Below are 22,057 nucleotides of genomic sequence, written 5' to 3'. Positions count from 1 at the left end.
CCTTTGACTGTACCTCCGTTCATATTCTCTTTCTTATGCGTTTCTTTCCACACTCTCCTATCAATTGCTTCATAGTGCAACTGCGAGGTTCCCCTCCTGTTACACTTTTCGAACCTTTCTGCTCTCAATTTTTCTCTCAGCGCTGAGTGACCTCATAGGTCCCAGTGCGTGGTCTTTGGCCTAAATTCTATATTCCTGTATTCCTTCCTGAAAACGTTTACCCAAAACTGACATATTTCAATTTTGAAAAAATAGGTTTTTTTAATAAAAAATTTTTTTTAATAAAAAAGTTTATTTTTTATATTAAAAACTAAATCTAAAAGGAAACTGAATTTCATTCTCACAGAGAGAGTCTGTTATTTCATTAAACATTACATTAAGATAATTTTGAGTGAAAAAAAAAATTTTTATTACTCGACTTTGATATGTAAAACAGCTCAAATATGAAATGATAATATATTCTCTCGAACTGACATTTTCCCGTTAGAATATTTACTCAGCATTTTAGCGAGACTGGGAAAATGTCAAATGATGTTATAAAGGATATAGTGAAATAGATCATTTATGATTTACAGAGTGATTTTCAGAATTAACGGTAACTGTTCGTCAGTAACCTCGTTTAAATGACCCAGATTTAAATTGGAACTTAAATGTTAATTGAAATCATTTTCATTTAAATTCCATACGACTTATACAGTTATCGAACTGTACAAAAAACCGTGTTGAGTCTCAACAGCAGTTGAATTTAAATCCCTTAAATTTATATTTAGGTATATATAGAGTTAATTCACTTTAATTTAAATACCACTCAACATAGGCACATATGGAACTGTAGAAAAACAAGTAAAAAATGCGCTGAAGCTTCTTCGGCGCAATCGAGCTTTATGTACAACGTATAATCAAGGTCACCGAAAATAGATCTGTCTTTCGGTGGCCTCGGTATAATGCTGTATGAGCCGCGGTCCATGAAATTTTAAACACGGCCCGGTGGTGGCTTATCCTATATCGTTGCCAGAAGCTCGATTATGGTTAACTTTAACCTTAAATAAAATAAAAGCTACTGAGGCTAGAGGGCTGCAAGTTGGTATGTTTGATAATTGGAAGGTGGATGATCAACATACCAACTTGCAGCCCTCTAGCCTCAATAGTTTGTAAGCTCTGAGGGCGGACAGAAAAAAGTGCGGACGGACAGACAAAGCCGGCACAATAGTTTACTTTTCCAGAAAGCTAAAATCTTGTTAGGTCTCGACAGCGGCTAAATTTAAATCACTTAAATTTATAATGGAATTTAAATGTACATGTAATTCATTTAAATTTAAAGACCACTCTCACTCAGATATAGAACTGCAAAAGAAAAATCGGGTTGAGTCTCACTAAGATTTGCATTGGAATTTAAATGTAAATTTAATCCAATTGAATTTAAATACCACTCCCACTTAGACAGATATCGAACTGCGAAAGAAAAATCGGGTTGAGTCTCACTAAGATTTGTATTGGGATTTAAACGTAAATTCATTCATTTGAATTTAAATACCACTATTACTTAGACAGATGTCGAATTGCAAAAAAAATAGAATTGAGTCTCACTAAGATTTGTATTGGGATTTAAACGTAAAATTCATTCATTTCAATTTAAATTCTACTCTCACTTAGACAGACATCGAACTGCCAAAAAAAAACCGAGAATCACAAAGTCGCAGAAGACAAGCGAGAGCGATAACGCGAAAGGAGAGACGCGATAAGGGCGAGGAGACACAATCTGGACTTTTTATTACCGAGGGAGCCAGGTGGAAATGAGAAAGCGCAGGTGACACGCTTCGGGTAAAATGCGCTTCCCGGACGTCAGGAGATTATTATTATTTTCCTTCCCGATGCCGATAGCCGGAGGGCTTTTGAAGGCTACAGTTGGAAGACAAAAGGAGAGGAAGGCAGTAAATTGGAGGTATTTGGTGGATGGTTTCAACCAGGTGAGGTGAAGATTACCTCGTCAGAGCTAGCTTCTCTCTCTCTCTCTCTCTCTCTCTCTCTCTCTCTCTCTCTCTCTCTCTGAATAGCCTTATTCATGCGTTATCTGCTAGATCAGTATTTCTGCACGATTCCAAACTTGGGTTGGGACGGGGGTGGGGGCGGTCGCCTGTTCTTAACTGTGTGTACCAGAACTCCACGTGCCTATTATTTTATACACTGCATTACATAATATTCTCCTCTCTCTCTCTCTCTCTCTCTCAAGTAGCCGTATTCATGCATTGTTATCTGAATCAGTCTTTCCGCACTATTCCAAACCTATGTTTTGGGGGTATCACCTGTTCTTAATTGCATGCATCTGAACTCCACTTGCCTATTGCTTTATGCACCAGCATTTCGTAACACTCTCTCTCTCTCTCTCTCTCTCTCTCTCTCTCTCTCTCTCTCTCTCTCTCTCTCTCTCTCTCTCTCTCTCTCTCTCTCTTCTAAATCTGTATGTACCTGAACTCCACTTGCCTATTGCTTTATGCACCAGCATTTCGTAACATTCTCTCTCTCTCTCTCTCTCTCTCTCTCTCTCTCTCTCTCTCTCTCACTCTCCTCTCACTCACCATGCACGATAACCGTAAAGTCATGACCTTTAATAGCATATATATATATATATATATATATATATATATATATATATATATATATATATATATATATATATATATATATAAAACAACGCAAATTCCGTTTGTGAACAGCAAAGCACGATATTTTGCCTTCGAGCTCTGCGTTTCGAGTATTTATTGTTTTCACACCATTTGGCAGCTTTCAGCTGTCCGTCGGCCTTTCAGTATGGAATTGCAGCATTTGAAAATAACAAAAGGCTGGGCAAACACTGACTGCCGTTTATTTAACTCTCCTGGAAAGGGGGGTGGAAAAATATCCGCTGTCGTTGTTGTTCTTGTCGCTGTCGCTGATTTTGAGGATGATGTGAATATGCTTCCTCTGTGGGGGATGTGATCAGAAGAAAGTTACTTTACGCGTGTGTATATATACTTTTTAAAGTTAATAATGCTTTTTATATAAGTAATATATATATATATATATATATATATATATATATATATATATATATATATATATATATATATTTATGTATGTATCCGTCAGCAATAGGCCGCTTCTCTTGACGCTGGTTGGTTCAGGAGATAACACAAGGCAAGAATTACTTAATATACCTATCTCTATCTCTCTACCTATGTATGTATCTATCTATCTTTCCATCTAAATATATATATATATATATATATATATATATATATATATATATATATATATATATATATATATAATTATATACATATACATATACGAAAAAATACCCATAATAGCATGTCTTCAATGGAGAAACAAATTCACAATAATCTATGTGTAAAAATGTTTACACATTTTTACATGTTTACAGTTTTAAATGTTCACAGTTACCTAACTATGTATTTGTTTATCCAATTACATGTATGTACGTGTGTATATGCATCTATATATATATATATATATATATATATATATATATATATATAATATATATATTTGACACTTGTATCGTCACCATCATCTCTGAAAATCTGGGTTGCATGAAGAGCAAACTACGTGCCTTTCTGGTATTAAGACGTATGGAGTAGTGAAATGTTTCAAAAGAACGCGGCAGTATAATACTCTACGGGTATCATGGCCTTCATGTTTAAGCAGTCCGGCCTTTCATTTGCCATCTCTAAAAGCCGTTGCTGTCTCTTCCTCGCCCACTTAAGTAGCAGAGCTACAGGCGGCCATCTTTAATTGTGCCTCCTTTGTCGTTGCAGGAAACAGGGCGACATTTAATGACAAAATAGGTCCGGAATGTTTGGTTGGTTTACCTTGAGAGAGTAAAAGCGTCGCCTGATTCTTGGTGGGGTGATGCTATATTTTTTTTTTTTTTTTTTTTAAAAGTTCACTTTGAATTTTATATTTTCATTTTTGACGATAAGTTGCTGCTTAAATAATAATAAATAATAATAATAATATAATAATAATAATAATAATAATAATAATAATAATAATAGGATTTTTTCTCATTTGTTTTGGTTTTAAGGAAGAAATTGGATTTTAATGAGACAACATGATCATAAAAATTATTTGAGATCAATAACAATAAATCAGCTTTGGAGAATTAATGAGAAAAAATTTTCTCAAGCACTTATTGCATGCTGTAAGTTTTCAGTAATTATGTAAATTTTAAAGGTGGCGGGAAGATACATACATTTTATATATATATATATATATATATATATATAAATTTCTGACTCACGTCGGGATCGAACCCAGGTCTCTCAGGTGGAAAGCAAGGGCGTTACCACTGGGCCATAAGCAAGTCTAAAAGAAGTTGGAACCTGAGAGCAACTGCACCCAAGGAATTACCTGGGCAAGCTAACTGCTTGCATACCAGCGAGTTTTCCCCAACCTCCTGACTCAGCAATGACCCAATAGACAACATTTCATCTCGAATTATCCCTTCTGAGTGAATAAGATAGAAATCATCAACACACAATCACATGTGGAACAGAAATAAATTTCTGACTCACGTCGGGATCGAACCTGGTCTCTCAGGTGGAAAGCAAGGCATTACCACTGGGCCATACAAGTCTAAAGAATTGGAACCTGAGAGCAACTCACCCAAGGAATTACCTAATGTGCTTGCATACCAGCGAAGCTTCCTCGACTCGCCGACCCAATAGCCAACATTTCATTCAACTATCCCTTCTGAGTGAATAGATAAAAATCATCAACACACAATCACATGTGGAACAGAAATAAATTTCGACTCACGTCGGGATCAGACGGAGTCTCTCAGGTGGAAAACAAGGGCGTTACCCACTGGGCCATACAAGTCTAAAGAAGTTGGAACCTGAGAGCAACTGCACCAAAGAATTACCTGGGCAAGCTAACTGCTTGCATACCAGCGAGTTTTCCCCAACTTCCCGACTCAGCAATGACCCAATAGACAACATTTCATTCGAATTATCCCTTCTGAGTGAATAAGATAGAAATCATCAACACACAATCACATGTGGAACAGAAATAAATTTCTGACTCACGTCGGGATCGAACCCAGGTCTCTCAGGTGGAAAGCAAGGGCGTTACCCACTGGGCCATACAAGTCTAAAAGTTGGAACCTGAGAGCAACTGCACCAAGGAATTACCTGGGCAAGCTAACTGCTTGCATACCAGCGAGTTTTCCCCAACTTCCCGACTCAGCAATGACCCAATAGACAACATTTCATTCGAATTATCCCTTCTGAGTGAATAAGATAGAAATCATCAACACACAATCACATGTGGAACAGAAATAAATTTCTGACTCACGTCGGGATCGAACCCAGGTCTCTCAGGTGGAAAGCAAGGGCGTTACCCACTGGGCCATACAAGTCTAAAAGAAGTTGGAACCTGAGAGCAACTGCACCCAGGAATTACCTGGGCAAGCTAACTGCTTGCATACCAGCGAAGTTTTCCCCAACTTCCCGACTCAGCAATGACCCAATAGACAACATTTCATTCGAATTATCCTTCTGAGTGAATAAGATAGAAATCATCAACACACAATCACATGTGGAACAGAAATAAATTTCTGACTCACGTCAGGATCGAACCCAGGTCTCTCAGGTGGAAAGCAAGGGCGTTACCCACTGGGCCATACAAGTCTAAAAAGTTGGAACCTGAGAACAACTGCACCAAAGGAATTACCTGGGCAAGCTAACTGCTTGCATACAACGAAGTTTTCCCCAACTTCCCGACTCAGCAATGGCCAATAGACAACATTTCATTTGAATTCTCCTTCTGAGAATAAGATAGAAATCATCAACACACAATCACATGTGGAACAGAAATAGTTTCTGACTCACGTCAGGATCGACCCAGGTCTCTCAGGTGGAAAAGGGCAGTTACCCACTGGAGCCATACAGTCTAAAGAACCTGAGCAACTGCACCCAGAGATTACCTGGGCAAGCTAACTGCTTGCATACCAGCGAAGTTTTCCCCAACTTTCCGACTCAATGACTCAATAGACAACATTTCATTTTCGAATTATTCCTTCTGGAGTGAATAAGATAGAAATCACCAACAATAAATCACATGTGGAACAGAAATAAATTTCGACTCACGTCGGGATCGAACCCAGGTCTCTCCAGGTGGAAAAGGGCGTACCCACTGGGCCATACAAGTCTAAAAGAATGTTGTCTATTGGCCATTTGGAGTCGGGAAGTTGGGGAAAACTTCGCTGGTGCTGCAAGCAGTTAGCTTGCTCCAGGCACTCCTTTTGCAGTTGCTCTCAGGTTCCAACTTTTAGACTTGTATGGCCCAGTGGGTAACGCCCTTGCTTTCCACCTGAGACCTGGGTTCGATCCCGACGTGAGTCAGAAATTTATTTCTGTTCCACATGTGATTGTGTGTTGATGATTTCTATCTTATTCACTCAGAAGGGATAATTCGAATGAAATAAGTTGTCTATTGGGTCATTGGAGTCGGGAAGTTGGGGAAAACTTTGCTGGTATGCAAGCAGTTAGCTTGCCCAGGTAATTCCTTGGGTGTTGCTTCAGGTTCCAACTTTAGACTTGTATGGCCCAGTGGGTAACGCCTTTGCTTTCCACCTGAGAGACCTGGGTTCGATCTCGACGAGTCAGAAATCATTTCTGTTCCACATGTGATTGTGTGTTGATGATTTCTATCTTATTCACTCAGAAGGGATAATTGAATGAAATGTTGTCTATTGGGTCATTGCTGAGTCGGGGAAGTTGGGGAAAATCCTGGTATGCAAGCAGTTAGCTTGCCCAGGTAATTCCGCAGTTGCCTCAGGTTCCAACTTCTTTTAGACTTGTATGGCCCAGTGGGTAACGCCCTTGCTTTCCACCTGAGAGACCTCCGTTCGATCCCGACGTGAGTCAGAAATTTATTTCTGTTCCACATGTGATTGTGTGTTGACATTTCTTTTAATCTTATTCACTCAGAAGGGATAATTCGAATGAAATGTTGTTGTCTATTGGGTCATTGCTGAGTCGGGAAGTTGGGGAAAACTGCTGGTATGCAAGCAGTTAGCTTGCCCAGGTAATTCCTGCAGTTGCTCTCAGGTTCCAACTTCTTTAGACTTGTATGGCCCAGTGGGTAACGCCCTGCTTTCCACCCGAGAGACCTGGGTTCGATCCTGACGTGAGTCAGAAATTTATTTTCTGTTCCACATGTGATTGTGTGTTGATGATTTCTATCTTATTCACTCAGAAGGATAATTCGAATGAAATGTTGTCTATTGGGTCATTGCTGAGTCGGGAAGTTGGGGAAAATCTCACTGGTATGCAAGCAGTTAGCTTGCCCAGGTAATTTTTTTTGCAGTTGCTCAGGTTCCAACTTCTTTTTAGACTTGTATGGCCCAGTGGGTAACGCCCTGCTTTCCACCTGAGAGACCTGGGTCGATCCCCGACGTGAGTCAGAAATTTATTTCTGTTCCACATGTGATTGTGTGTTGATGATTTCTATCTTATTCACTCAGAAGGGATAATTCGAATGAAATGTTGTCTATTGGGTCATTGCTGAGTCGGGAAGTTGGGGAAAACTTCACTGGTATGCAAGAAAGCTTGCCCAGGTAATTCCTGCGCAGTTGCTCAGGTTCCAACTTCTTTTAGACTTGTATGGCCCAGTGGGTAACGCCCTTGCTTTCCACCTGAGAGACCTGTCTGATCCCGACGAGTCAGAAATTTATTTCTGTTCCACATGTGATTGTGTTTGATGGTTTCTCTTATTCACCAGAAGGGATAATTCGAATGAAATGTTGTCTATTAAGTCATTGCTGAGTCGGGGTTGGGGAAAACTCGCTGGCTATGCAAGCAGTTAGCTTGCCCAGGTAATTCCTTGGGGTGCAGTTGCTCTCAGGTTCAACTCTTTTAGACTTGTATGGCCCAGTAAAACGCCTGCTTTCCACCTGAGAGACCTGGGTTCGATCCTGACGAGTCAGAAATTTATTTCTGTTCCACATGTGATTGTTGTGTTGATGATTTCTATATATATATATATATATATATATATATATATATATATATATATATATTTTTCTATATATATATATATATATATATATATATATAAAATTTATATATATATAATATATATATATATATATATATATATATATATATATATATATATATATATATATATATATATATTGTGTGTCTGTGCGCGTGTGCTTGACGCCAGCCACGTACAGAACGGCAGCGTATCACTTTTTCTCACTTTTTAGTGGACTCCTTTGGGATAGTAAAAGAAAAAAATTGGAAGGGGTCTGACTCAGGGAAATATGGGAGGGTCAATCTAGTTACGCGAGCCTTTGATGGCGAATTTAGAAGTGGGTAAAATTCTAGGAGACCTCTTCCATATGCATCAATTTATACAGAGAAACGCTCTCTCTCTCTCTCTCTCTCTCTCTCTCTCTCTCTCTCTCTCTCTCTCTCTCTCTCTCTCTCTCTCTCTGTCGTCGATTTTTAGGTTAGTTCTCTTTATTAAAGAGAACTAACGTTTATTTATTAAAGGTGACAGTTATTTTAATAGTCTGGACATCGTAGATATGATTCTGCGATGTCCAGATAAGGTTTCATTTTCATTGCAATTTATTTTTTAAGCAAAGGGGTTGGTCTCGCAAATAAAGTGAAACTCCCGGAATGAAAATGCCCCAATAAAACGGTCAGTGCCCCCCGATAAGACCCCGAGACAGAATTCTCAGGTTTTGCAGGTCATGTTCGGCTGAGGTTGCCTATTGATTTATTTGCCTTCGTGAAAACGTGATTGGGCAAGTTTTAAGGCAGGGTTTTCCTTTCGGAAGAAATCGAGGGGAAAACCTGGTTTTGGTTTTAAGATGAAATTTTTCTTTTTTTAATGAGTCTCTCTCTCTCTCTCTCTCTCTCTCTCTCTCTCTCTCTCTCTCTCTCTCTCTCTCTCTCTCTCTCTCTCTTCTATATATATATATATATATATATATATATATATATATATATATATATATATATACATATATATATATATATATATATATATATATATATATATATATATATATATATATATATATATATATATACTGAGAGAGAGAGAGTTTATTTTGAATTTGACAGATATGTCATTTACAAAACTCTGTTTCAATTTAAAACTAATTTTTTTTAAATATCTGAAAAACAAAAAGCTATATATCAACATTACAAAGTTTAAAAGGGACAATAAGATAAGTATTGATAACAATGTGTCACCAACACTTTCTTTTCTCTATTTTTTCATGCTTATATTTTCGTTCACTTTGAACATCTGCTTACACTTGCAAGAGACATTAAGAGACCTCCCTGCTCTTTCAAGAGGTCAAGGCTATTCCTTGCAAGCAAGTCAAGTTAGCGGACTTCAAGAAGTAAACTGAAGTCCTCTCCAAATTCAGAGTGATGAGGCTTGGAGGAGCTCCTCGTGCTTTGAGTGTATACTTTGACAGACAGAGAGAATATCTGATGAAAGGGTGTACCTGGATGCTGTGAGAATTACTCGTCGAGGTATTTCTGGTTTTAAATAATGAACGATGGTACATAGTGTGACAGAACTGATCTCCATTTTCTAGTAATTTTTTTCTTGAGTGTATACTTTGAAAGACAGAGAATATCTGATGAAAGTTGCACCTTGGATGTTTTTTAGGACTACCTCGTCGAGGTAATTCCTTTTTTAATATGAAACTCTTTTATATTGTGTAAGAGCGCTGATCTCCTATTTTGGTATTTTTCCCTCGTCTGTTCTCTGCCAATTGTCATCCCCTTTGTTTTCTGGTCACTGCAGACAACTGACATCCAGGTTTATAAATTCTCCGATCAGGTCAATCGAAGCACAATAGATTTCAAGGAATTGGGGACAGATTGCTCTTTCTTCGCCCGGGAACGAGCACAAACTTTCGTCAATAAGGCCGTTTTGATAACAGATCATTATCGACCTTGAAATTAAAAAAAAAAATCACAAAGTGGAGTAGAAAAATATTCAAAAGCACATATAGCTCCGGAGCGCCATGTTCCCTCTTCAGTGTGGGAGAATGACACTCAGGAACTGTACGCGCTGCTGAATAGATTTATTCTCCAATTTGTGTGTTTTTTTTTTTTTTAATCAGACCATTGTTGTATCGTATGCTGAGAGAGGTAGGTTGGAGTTTGGGTAGGGCTGTGGAGAGTGAGAGGGTATGTATAATTTTAATCGCTTTTATTTTTCTGTACCTGACTCTTATTTCCATACAGAGAACTTCTTCTGTGTTGGCGAATTTCTTGTCTCTTGGTTTGATGATATAGATAATATTGTTATAATTTTAGGTCCCAGAGCTCAAAAAATTACCCGCTTATACACACTAAGGGGAAGTTTAACTCAAAACATACCCAGCTAACAAATGTGCTTGCCCCATGATATGAGGGCATGGGTCTTATCTCCCCACACTTTACATTGCTCTGATTCAATGTGAGTTTGTCGGTCTGTGTGTGTGTGGCTTATTTTTTCATCCTTTGCTTGAATCAAAGACACGGAAGAATAGTCTGTTTGCAAGCTTCTTGCCAAGAGTCCCAGACCTTTGTGAATGTTACTTCCAAAGTTGGACTTCTGTTTTTTGGGATTTGACTTAAAGATCTGGTAGGGAATTGGCAAGCCTCCAGATATAAAGGGTCTTCTAATTCAACTTTGCAGCATTTCCTGTGGAAAATATTAATATTCAGTACGTAGGAATAACTCAGGTTACTGTGTGTGTGTATGGCATAATAATTAGGCCACCCTCCCTTCTCTCTCTCTCTCTCTCTCTCATCTTAACTCTCTCTCTCTACTCTCTCTTTTAACTCTCAGTATCAAACTTCTCTCTGAACCTAAGAAATTACCTTTTTCCAGTATCAAACATTCTCTCTGAACCTAGGAGAAATCTCTCTCTCTCTCTCTCTCTCTCTCTCTCTCTCTCTCTCTCATTATTGCGTCAATTATCTCTGTATACCGAAGCATACAAAGTCTCATGTAGTGAAAATATAATTTTTGAATTCACTATTAAATTTATCTCCTCCAATACTCTGCAAACTTCGACAACCAAACACCTACGTATAAACCCCCTCCCCCCCCGCCTCCTCCTCCTCCTCCCGTGACGCAGAACAGGTGTGACACACCCACCTTCGTAATTAATGGACACCTCGTCGCATCTAGGATCCCACTGCGGCCCGTTCCTCCAAATGTTTGGGTCACGAGACAATGGTTGTTTTCGCCGAGGAGTTTGTCTTGTGGATGCCCCAGTAGTAGTTCCTCCTCCTCCTCCTCCTCTTCCTCCTCCCCTCCTCCTCCTCTTCTTCTTCCTCTTCTCGTGAGTGCTGGTAAATTGTTTACCTCCCGTCTGGGGTGAAGGATGGTGTTTCTGGAGAGCAGGTGTGGTGTTGCCTTTGATGTGATTTCATCGAGAATTTTTTTTAGCTTGGGAGGGGGGGAGGGGGACGAGGTGGGGAGAGGAATGGAGCTGGTGTTCTGTCGTGAATATTCATCAGTTTGATGAAAGTTACTTTTGGCAGTTGTGACTTATCCAGATTTTTTACATATGTGTGTGTATATATATATATATATATATATATATATATATATATATATATATGTATATATATTATATATATATATATATATATATATATATATATGTATATATATGTATATATATATATATGTGTGTGTGTGTGTGTGTGTGTAAACATACACATTAGATGAAAGCCCCCTTTTTAGAAACTTATGGGCCATGTGGAGATCGTATGCATATATAAGAAAAGAACGGAGAAAACGAATTTCATTGCATTTATTCATGAATTCCACCAATTCGTTATTGATTCGGACATAGGCTAATGTGAGTTACAGAATGGTTGTTTATTGTTTTTGTTTTGAGTTTATTAATAAGGACACCCGAATAGAATTTTTTTTCTTTGATCATTATGAAACTAGCTAGATTTAAAGGTTTACGACTTAAGTGGTTGAAACATTCATTTTATTTCTGTACATAAACGTCCTGGTGTTGACGCCTTATCTGTTCGTTGATGCATTTGATTTTCCATGATATATCTGACAAATCTTTGAAAGACATCAATAGATGCTGGTGAGAGAGAGGCCTCGGTACGAGGAAACGTCGATTAGGTTTTGAGAAGGATCCTGGTTATATACACACATATACACAATATATATAATATATATATACATATATATATATATATATATATATATATATATATATATATATATATATATATATATATATATATATATATATATATATATATATTTGTATGTATGCCTAGCCTACAATGACAATGTATGCCGCGACAACTCTTTCAATTGACCCATCACACTGGAGGAAGAAGAGTTCATAAAAAATAATGTTAATTGGTAGCACAAAAAGACTTTCTCGCTTTTCAGAACGTCCTATAAAAAGGGCAAACGAAATAAAATAGAAAAAAAAGGCCTTTTATCACATTCCAAACTGAATGTGTCACGTAATAGACTGTGTCCCTTTAATCTGAACCGTGGCGAAATTGTGTTCCCTAATTCCGGTCTCCATTCTCTTGCAGGTGAGTTGAATTACTTCCCTCGTGCTGACGTGAAGCTGCAGGGTCGGGAAGAGGTACGGTACAGGTATTATTCGGTGTGAATAAAAAAAGAATTTAATGGCAGAGAGGGGTAGAAAATGTTTAGTTGAACTGTTTAAATATTATGTTTGGAGTGGATGACTTCCACGTTTTAATTATTCAAATGTTTATTATTTTTTAATGTGATGCAACTTTGCAAAACGTCAGGTTTCTGATACAGTAATTACAAGATTATCAAAGCATGCGTTTAAGGAGATTAAACTTAGACGAAATTAGTTTCCAGTTGCATATTACTGTAATGGATGTTATTTAGGGCATAAAATAACTCATATGTATATATATATATATATATATATATATATATATATATATATATATTTATATGTATATATATACATTATATATATACATACATATATATATATATATATATATATATATATATATATATATATATATATATATATATATATATAGTCATTTAGTGAATTTACTCTTGACAGCTGGTATATTTATTTATTTATGTATTTATTTACCTTCTTCCATGACTATTTTGCCAGTAAAAATGATTGCAGCTGAATATTCGTCGTTGCTTCAACATGTTATAGAAACCCACCACTATAACTTTTTCATCCTTTCAAATGTAAATCAACATGTTTTAGAAATCCAACACTATAACTTTTTTCAGCCTTTGGAATATTAATCAAGTCGTAAAAAAAAAATAAAGTTCATGCATTTTTACACATCTTTAGAAAGAGACCAAGGCCATTTAGTAAACCGTATGTTGTCTTTTATAGGAATGTACATAGCGTATTGCATTTCTTGCTCATTCGGACTACGCTTTCTTTAGACGTTTCAGTTACAAGTTGCGGTTGTTTTCTGCTCTCCCAGAGGTGGAAGATTTTTTCAACTCTCTCTCTCTCTCTCTCTCTCTCTCTCTCTCTCTCTCTCTCTCTCTCTCTCTCTCTCTCTCTCCGCGTCGAGATTTTTCCACACGGTTCAAATGGCAAAAGTTTCGTCGTATTTCCGATAAGGTAAGCCGTAATTCCGTTATACTTTCCATGTAAGAGAGAGAGAGAAAAGTCTAATACAAAGGCTTACAGATGGAGAACAACATAATACCGTTGTGTAGGCGAAGAATGACAAAAAAAAATTAAAAAATTGGGGAGGAGGAAAAATATTGAATTTAAATGCTAGGAAACTTAGAAACTCACTTGTTACAATAAAAGATTGGGAGGATAAAGGGGTTGGCGGAAGGGTTTGGAATGGGGGGAAGTGTTGCTCAGTTACGAAAACGAAGTCGTTAGAGAACAGCAAAATAGTAATAGTAAATAGCTAGCTTTAATAGTTAATCAGATTACTTTTCAACTGGGACATGGATACTCAACCCACCTTCAGTGTATTTGATAAAATGCAGACTCCCTCCGTCAGAAGGAAAATTCGACGTTCTTTACATTTCTGTCTTCCTACCCCCGGAGCAAAAAGCCTCTTGCTGCTCGCCAGCGGGAATCCTTTTAACAGAGGCCTAGGACACCTGCCAGGCCGGAGTGGTCGCTAGGATTTTTTTTTTTATTATTCTCTTTAGTAATGTCATTCTTAGGATGGGTAGTATTTAGTTCCTTTTGTGTGGACCTCTGTCCCTTAGTAGAATTACTATAAGACCGACGGAAGTATTTTAATGATTTCTTTATTTGGTGGCATCTGGCATCATTACATCATTGGGCGTTGATGATTTTTCAATTACATCAGTAGTTATTGATGCAGGGGATTTATCAGAAACATCACTGATCCTTTATCCCTGGTATTTTTCACTATCATCATTGGTCATTGGTGATGTGGATTTTGCAGTAACGTCATCGATCATTGATGCCCTGGATTTTTCAGAGACATCATAACATCAGTGTTTAACGATGCCTGAGATTTTTAAGTAACATCACTCATAACTGATACCAGGGATTTTTTAATGACAATTGTTGACAGCATCCGTTAAATAATCATCATCAGATAATAATCATTTCATGGTGGACATCGATGGAGATTCGTGTGTTTCTTCAAAATGAAAAGAAATTTTCATCTATACTTCCACCAAAAGCCTATGATCTCGAGGAAGACATTTCCAACGAAACCCCTTCCTTCTCTCCAAATATATTTTATACAAAGACCTCCATACGCACTGATTTAATTATTATTATTATTATTATTATTATTATTATTATTATTATTATTATTATTATTATTATTATTATTATTATTATTATATTGGGCGCCGTGGCACAGCGGTTAAAGCAGCGGTCTGCCAGTCGGAAAGTCCATAGTTCGCTCAGCGCCATGGATACCGGGTATTAGCCATTTGAACCGGCTCTATGGGCCCTGAAGCCTAGAAGAAACTTATTATTATTATTACTATTATTATTATTATTATTATTATTATTATTATTATGACAACCGTACATGTTCTCACTGCGCTAAGGTGTCTATTTTATATAAAGACCCGATTAAAGCAAACGGTCTCTCATTTGGATTATTACATGTTCTCACTGCGCTACATATTAGCCTTGGACGTAATTGAATTTCAGTAAGTACGCGCAGGGCGGCTGCGTTGTAGATGATTAAACATTATTGGGTAAATTGTAGGCACATTGGAGTAGGTTTGTAATTTCTAATTTTCCTTTTTTTTATTTCCTCTCGCCATGATTATTGTTTTTTGGTATTGTTCCATACTATTATTATTTAAAAATGGTATTATTATTATTATTATTATTATTATTCTTATTATTATTATTATTATTATTATTATTATTATTATTTTAGTTAATTTCATATTAAGTCTTCTCAATTTTCCTTGCAATTCCTTACACTTCCGCGTCAGGCGAGCTCACTCGCACTGCTCTGAAGGCTCCGGAATCTACCGACAGGAAACCTGCTGTAAAACTCTACGGTTTTATCCCCCCGTATTTCACTACCTTCCCTTGTATAGAGAATAATGCCTACTGTAGTACGTACGCTGCTAATGCATTTCTCTTTATTAATGTATGCACATTGGTATATTATTGTCCAGTATTAACGCAGAAGAGAAACGAATTATAAGGCAAATTGAGAAGACTTAATACAAAATTAACTAAAATGATGTAGTTATATTTAACAGGATTTGTAGAAGAGATGATCTTCTTCTACTTCTTCTTCTTCTTCTTCTTCTTCTTCTTCTTCTTCTTCTTCTTCTTCTTATTATTATTATTATTATTATTATTATTATTATTATTATTATTATTATATACTTGTCGTTTCTACCATCCTATGTGCTGGGATGCATCGTATTATTATGATTATTATTATTATTATTATTATTATTATTATTATTATTATTATTATTATTATTATTATTATTATTATTATTATTATATCCTCGTCGTTCTACCAAGACAAGTGTTTGGATGTATGAAAGGACGAGTTCACCATGACACCCACTCGCAAACACGTCCCCAAATTCATATGCTGTCGAAAACAAACATGCACTGTGGTAACCATCACAAAAGCATCTGTTTACTTGACTAATACACTGGAACAATCCATATCATCGCTTCCGTCTAGGCAGATACGTCTTGCAGGCGGTGTTTACGAACGAGACAGAATAAATAACGCAGGAAATGCCAATGAAGATATTACGTAATGGCGCCGGTGTGTTTATGGCCCATTACGGAGACTTACAGCGCCATCTGGGCTTGACGTACTTTTTCATTAATGGTGGGTTTTCGAATATTAATGGTAGGTAAGAGGCCCAAAGAGTTTTATTTTATTTGTAAAGAAATTTTTTTTATTTTTTCTTTATCTTGTATTTAATCCTTCGACTCTTTTATTTAATTAATTTTGTTTAATTTTTTCCTCTTTTTTTATTATTTATATTCATGGTGAATTTTTTGTTGTCGTTCTTCACTATGTGTTTGATATAAATGTATTTCTTTTGTTCATGCTATGTTTTCTCACTTATTTTAATGATGTCGTTATTTTCATTCCTTTAAAGAAAAGTTAATTTCATTCTGACGCTTATTTTGTATTCATTTCGCAAATTCTCAGTTCTTCGACATGATGTGTAAATCTTTTACATGGTTTGTTATTCCCAAAGATATACAAAATTATATTTTTTAAAGGGAGCACATTATCATAATTCGTACTTTCATATCTTTGAAAAGGAATATAAAACCATCTGACCTTGGGAATTCATATTCCACCGTTTTCCATTATTTTTTTCCGATTAACTAAGATAAAAGAATATTAAAATATATGAGCATCCAAAGTTACATGAAATTCTCTGTATTAAGAATAAGCACACCATAATTTGTATTTTCCTGTCTTTAAAAAGGAATAAAAACCAGCTGACCTTAAAAATTTAAATTCCACTTTTTTCATTATTTTGTTCCGATTAAATAGGATCTAAAATAGTAACATTGGAGCATCCAAAGACGCACAAAATTCTTTTTATTAAAAAGTAACAAATTATGGTAATTCCTGTTTTGCTATCTTCAAAAAGGAATATGAAACCGGCTGAACTTGAAAATTCATATTCCACCTTTTTTCATTATTTCGTTCTGATTCAGCAGGATCAAAAATAGTAAAATAAGAGCATCCAAAGATACACAAAATTCTTTGTATTAAAAAGTAACAAATTATCGTAGTTCATGTTTTCCTATCTTCAGAAAGGAGCATAAAACCAGCTGACCTTGAAAATTCATATTCCGCCTTTTTTCATCATTTTGATGAAAGAGGAGGAAAAAACGTTAGAATATGAGGAAGAAAAAAGCCGTGGCCATCCTAGAGCCTTGTAAACATTCCCTCGAGAAGATTTGCCACAAAAGCAATCAAAGTTTACGATTAAAACTTCCTTCATTACTTAGGAATTTACGACAGGTTTCGTAACTAGGGTAATCACCCCAAAGTGCGCGCATGATGTAATCTCTTCATTGTAATTTTTTTTCTTTTGCTATTTCTTGTTACTGCTCCTGTTTGTTGTTGCCTACGTTGTTGCTTATGTCTTTTTCGCCATCACCATCTTCATCATCTTCCCTGTCGTTATTGTGATGTTTGTGAGAGGTTACCATCTAACTGCACACTCCTTTGAGCCCCAGAATTCTCTAGTCGTTTCTGGGTACTGTGGTGCCGAGCGCAGAGACTGGCTCGCTTCTGGTGCTACTTGATAAGCTTGGCAGGACATCTCTGGAGCCCTGTTGATCTCCGGGCTTTCTGTAGCTAATGACTGAAGGTCCCTACAATGATCAAGTAATGTACGTGATCTAATTCTGTCGTATGTCTCTGCTGCTAAGATGAAGAAGCCAGTCTTGATTTGTTGCCCTAGCGTTGGACATTTGGATGTATTCTTGTTGCCACAGCCGCAAGCAAAAAATAAATATAATAAAAGATAAATAAATAAATAAATAAATAAAAGGGTAAATGAATAATTAAAGTGGCTGAAGTCTCGTGTCAACTGGGAGAGGAGAGATCGTGATTGTACAGCTGTAAATAAATCTGAAATTAACTCTTAACACTTTACCGGTTAACAGTGCGTCCGATTTCGTAACGATAGGTTGCCAGGACATTGAAATGAAGCCTTCAGATACAGTGGTCGCAAGCTTCCATGGTGTTGCTGCGTGCTACTTGCTTTTCAGCGCATCCCCATCCACAGTCTGTTGAGGGATCGCATTGTCAAAATGGCCCGTACCAGAAGTGTACAGGGAAGGGTTTATTTGTTTCCTTGTTAGGCCATGGTCCACTCTGAGTTTTCATTTCTTGCCTGCTGCCTTTACAAGTTGTTATTTTTTATTATTAGTAGTACTGTTATGGTTATTATGTAATTAATATTCTTATTATTAACCAAAAAATATGTGTATTCCTGATAGCTTAAAACTCGAGTTAAATATTCGAAAGATTATCTTAATGCCAAAAGTGCATCTGGTAAAAATGCAGAAAATGAAAAATCTTGGGGCGACGGAGAAGGATATTAAATGCTGGAGAGAGAGAGAGAGAGAGAGAGAGAGAGAGAGAGAGAGAGAGAGAGAGAGAGAGAGAGAGAGAGAGAGAGAGAGAGATAAGAAGGGCATGAAAACGCCTTGATGACTTGGTGGGTGTACATCATTAATCACGCAGCCTCTGGCTTTGGTATAACCTTAATGGGAGTGAAAAGCATTATGAACAATGGAAAGGAATATACGCCATAAATCGCCCCCGGCGGGGTAATTTATTGATGGATGGTATTTTCTATCTTCGCATAAATCCGAGAAAACCGAGGAATGGTCTCCCCGCGTAGCGGTTTTGATGGCCCACTTTGTCTCACTCTGTCACGTCGGGGAATCGGAGATTTGGGCTGTGAAACGAGACTGTTCTCCTGGCGGTGAAAGGGGGCCCGTAACGTGCTTCTTGCGGTAAAAGTAGTGAGAAATGGCATTTGTGGCGAAAGTATACTTTGCCTTCGTGATGAAGGGGTGGGATATGTCCATCTTAGAAAATGGGTGGAATATATTATTTTGGGGGTACTGGATTTCAGTGGTAAGGGGCTGGGATGTGGTATTCTTTGTAAAGAAATGGAATTTTTTATTCGTGATAAAGGAGTGGATTGCGCTTTTCGTGATAACAGGGTTGAACACGCCTTCTTTGGTAAAGGAATGGATTATGGTCTTGGTAATATAGTGATTAAATATGCCGTTGCTAAAGGGGTGAGATATACCCAGCTTGATACATGTTGTTTATACTGTGTGTATATCTATATATACATATATATATATATATATATATATATATATATATATATATATATATATATATATATATATATATATATATATATATATATATATATATATATATATATATATATATATATATTATATTTATTATTTTCATTTGTCAATAAAATGGCCCTAATCTCAGAATGCTCCTAAACAAATCCCACATGGTACATATCATATGGAAACTCCTTTATATTAACCTCCCACCATATACCATTTCCACAACTTGTACCTTTTTTTTTTACCCAACTGATTACTCTTAGTTACATCATCCCTACGTAAGTGTAATTTCCACTGAAACTTTGATTTTGAATAGGTGGATAACATTTCCATCGAAATATATGTGCATTTCACTTTGGGTATAATTGCTGTTTTGATTTCAGCAAACATTTTGGAATGCTCTTCCAATAGCAATGTTGTGGGCCTTTTTCATAATTGGGATGAAAAGAAAATATTTTATTAATATACTGATTTTAGACCATAATGATTTCAATTTGTCTGCAAAGGCATTATATTTGTTAATGTGATGAAAGAATTGGAACAAAGAAACAATTGTATGTATGTACTGTGTATGTATGTATGTATGTATGTATGTATATATATATATATATATATATATATATATATATATATATATATATATATATATATATATATATATATATATATATATATATATATATATATATATATATAATGTGTATATAATGCTGATATCGGGACGAAAGAACACTGCATTGTGAGATTATCAGTAGACTCAATTTGATGGTAAGTAGAAGGAACATTTTGTTACGAAAACTTTCGAAGGGGCCCCTAGATATTACCACCCATCCACCCCTTTTGTATTTCGGCTACCTTGAGACCAGATAACCAACCTAAGCTTCACTGGCTTTGAGCTTTAAAAGGCGCAGAGTGGACAAGGGTGGGCAGATGGGGAGGAGTAGGGGATTGTTGGGGGGAGTAACGTTGAGGTCGTGTGAAAATTTCTGGACACTGTCATCGCCCACTCAAAAAAACCGCTTTCGTATAGAGACAGATTAACACCTTACGAACGGCTTTCCCTGTCCTTTTCTGTGTGTGTGTGTTTTTTTATTTTCATGGGCAGTGAAGGAAAATGTTAAAATATATATATATATATATATATATATATATATATATATATATATATATATATATATATATATATATATATATATATATATATATACACACACACACTAATCTTTAGGTTCTTCCCATAATCTCTTGCAGTATAAATATAAAAATGTAGTAACCTCTCTCTCTCTCTCTCTCTCTCTCTCTCTCTCTCTCTCTCTCTCTCTCTCATCAGCACAAATCCATTCCCCTTTTTTGATACACGTGCCTCGTTATACGAAAAGTAAAAAAAAAAAAAAAAAGTGGGCTGTTTGCTCACTCCTACGGACGGCAAATCCATTCGAGTTTTACGTGATCAGTGAAGAATTTAAATGATAAAAGACTGAAGTGTCTCTGAAGTGGCTGACCTTTGAGAAAAAAAAATGGAGGCCTAGTGCCTCACGCCATTCTGTTTCGTTTGAAAAGTATTAATCGTCCCATGCATTTCCTACACGGGTGGGAAGAATGCAGTCCTCTGTTCCCTTTCCTGCCTCGGCTCTTAACAACTCCTAAGGATCGTTGCAAGTATTTAAGCACTGGTTTTTTGTCATAGGAATTCATGTATCAGCTTTGCCTGATTCTTATGGATGGTCACCAATTCAAGAACTGACCAAATAGTGTCGAGGAATTTTGCCTGAATCTTACGGATGGTCACCAATTCAAGAACTGGCCAGATAGTGTTGAGGAATTTCACTGATCGAGAGCCCAGGGTTAGAATTAATATGTTTTAGCGTGACCATTCATTGCTGGCCACCCAGCCAAGTGCTGACCAAACTCGGTGATGATGAAGTTCTTTGCTGGTCTGAGGAGCATTTTTATGCTAAATATTTAGTGCATAATTTATGTATATCAAGACATTTTCTCCAAACTATGAAGATCTGGAAACATCGTGTCTTGGTAGGCTAAAGGGAGCCTCACTCTTTCCACTGGGTATTGGTTCGAATCCCTTCACGGATGGTGAAACTTATTCTTTTATTTCCTTTCTGGATGCATGGCTTTCAGTGGAAAGCATATCGAAAAGTTAAGAGGTCATTGTGACTGCTAAAAATTTTTTTTTTTTTTCTGGTAAATGTGACCAGTAGATTCCACTACAGAACCAAATCTTCCCATCCTTGCTTGCATCGGAAACCCGAAAGGGTAAACTTTTCTTCCCCACCATTGTTCCAGAGGTCATATCTTCCCTAGTCATGCCCTTTGTCATCAGCGAGAGTGGACAGCGGGGTATGCCGTAAATCAAAGCGAAGTGACCAGACTTCTAAAAGCTTATCTCGTGGCCCTGACGTCTTCTTCTTCTTCTCTCTCTCTCTCTCTCTCTCTCTCTCTCTCTCTCTCTCTCTCTCTCTCTCTCTGGTTATTCTTTCGACCTGCGACAAATAAATCAAAATTAAGGAGAGGATACGACCGTGTCAATATTTCATCCATCTTAATAGTTTCTTCTCCTTGTCCTTCCGTGTTCTTGCGAAATATCCGGTCAGAAACATCTGAATAGTTTCTTCTCCTTGTCCCTTCCATTTTCTT

At 36.7% G+C, this 22,057-nt stretch overlaps 1 protein-coding gene across 6 annotated transcripts in view; it reads left to right on the top strand.

Annotated features, from left to right (window-relative positions):
• Elk (Eag-like K[+] channel) overlaps positions 1-22,057 on the top strand; it is a 451,009-nt gene that overhangs the window by 301,553 nt on the left and 127,399 nt on the right. The window lies entirely within an intron of this gene.

Source organism: Macrobrachium rosenbergii, chromosome 53 (assembly GCF_040412425.1).
Source record: "Macrobrachium rosenbergii isolate ZJJX-2024 chromosome 53, ASM4041242v1, whole genome shotgun sequence".
Taxonomy (NCBI): domain Eukaryota; kingdom Metazoa; phylum Arthropoda; class Malacostraca; order Decapoda; family Palaemonidae; genus Macrobrachium; species Macrobrachium rosenbergii.
This window is presented reverse-complemented; position numbering and strand designations above follow the sequence as displayed.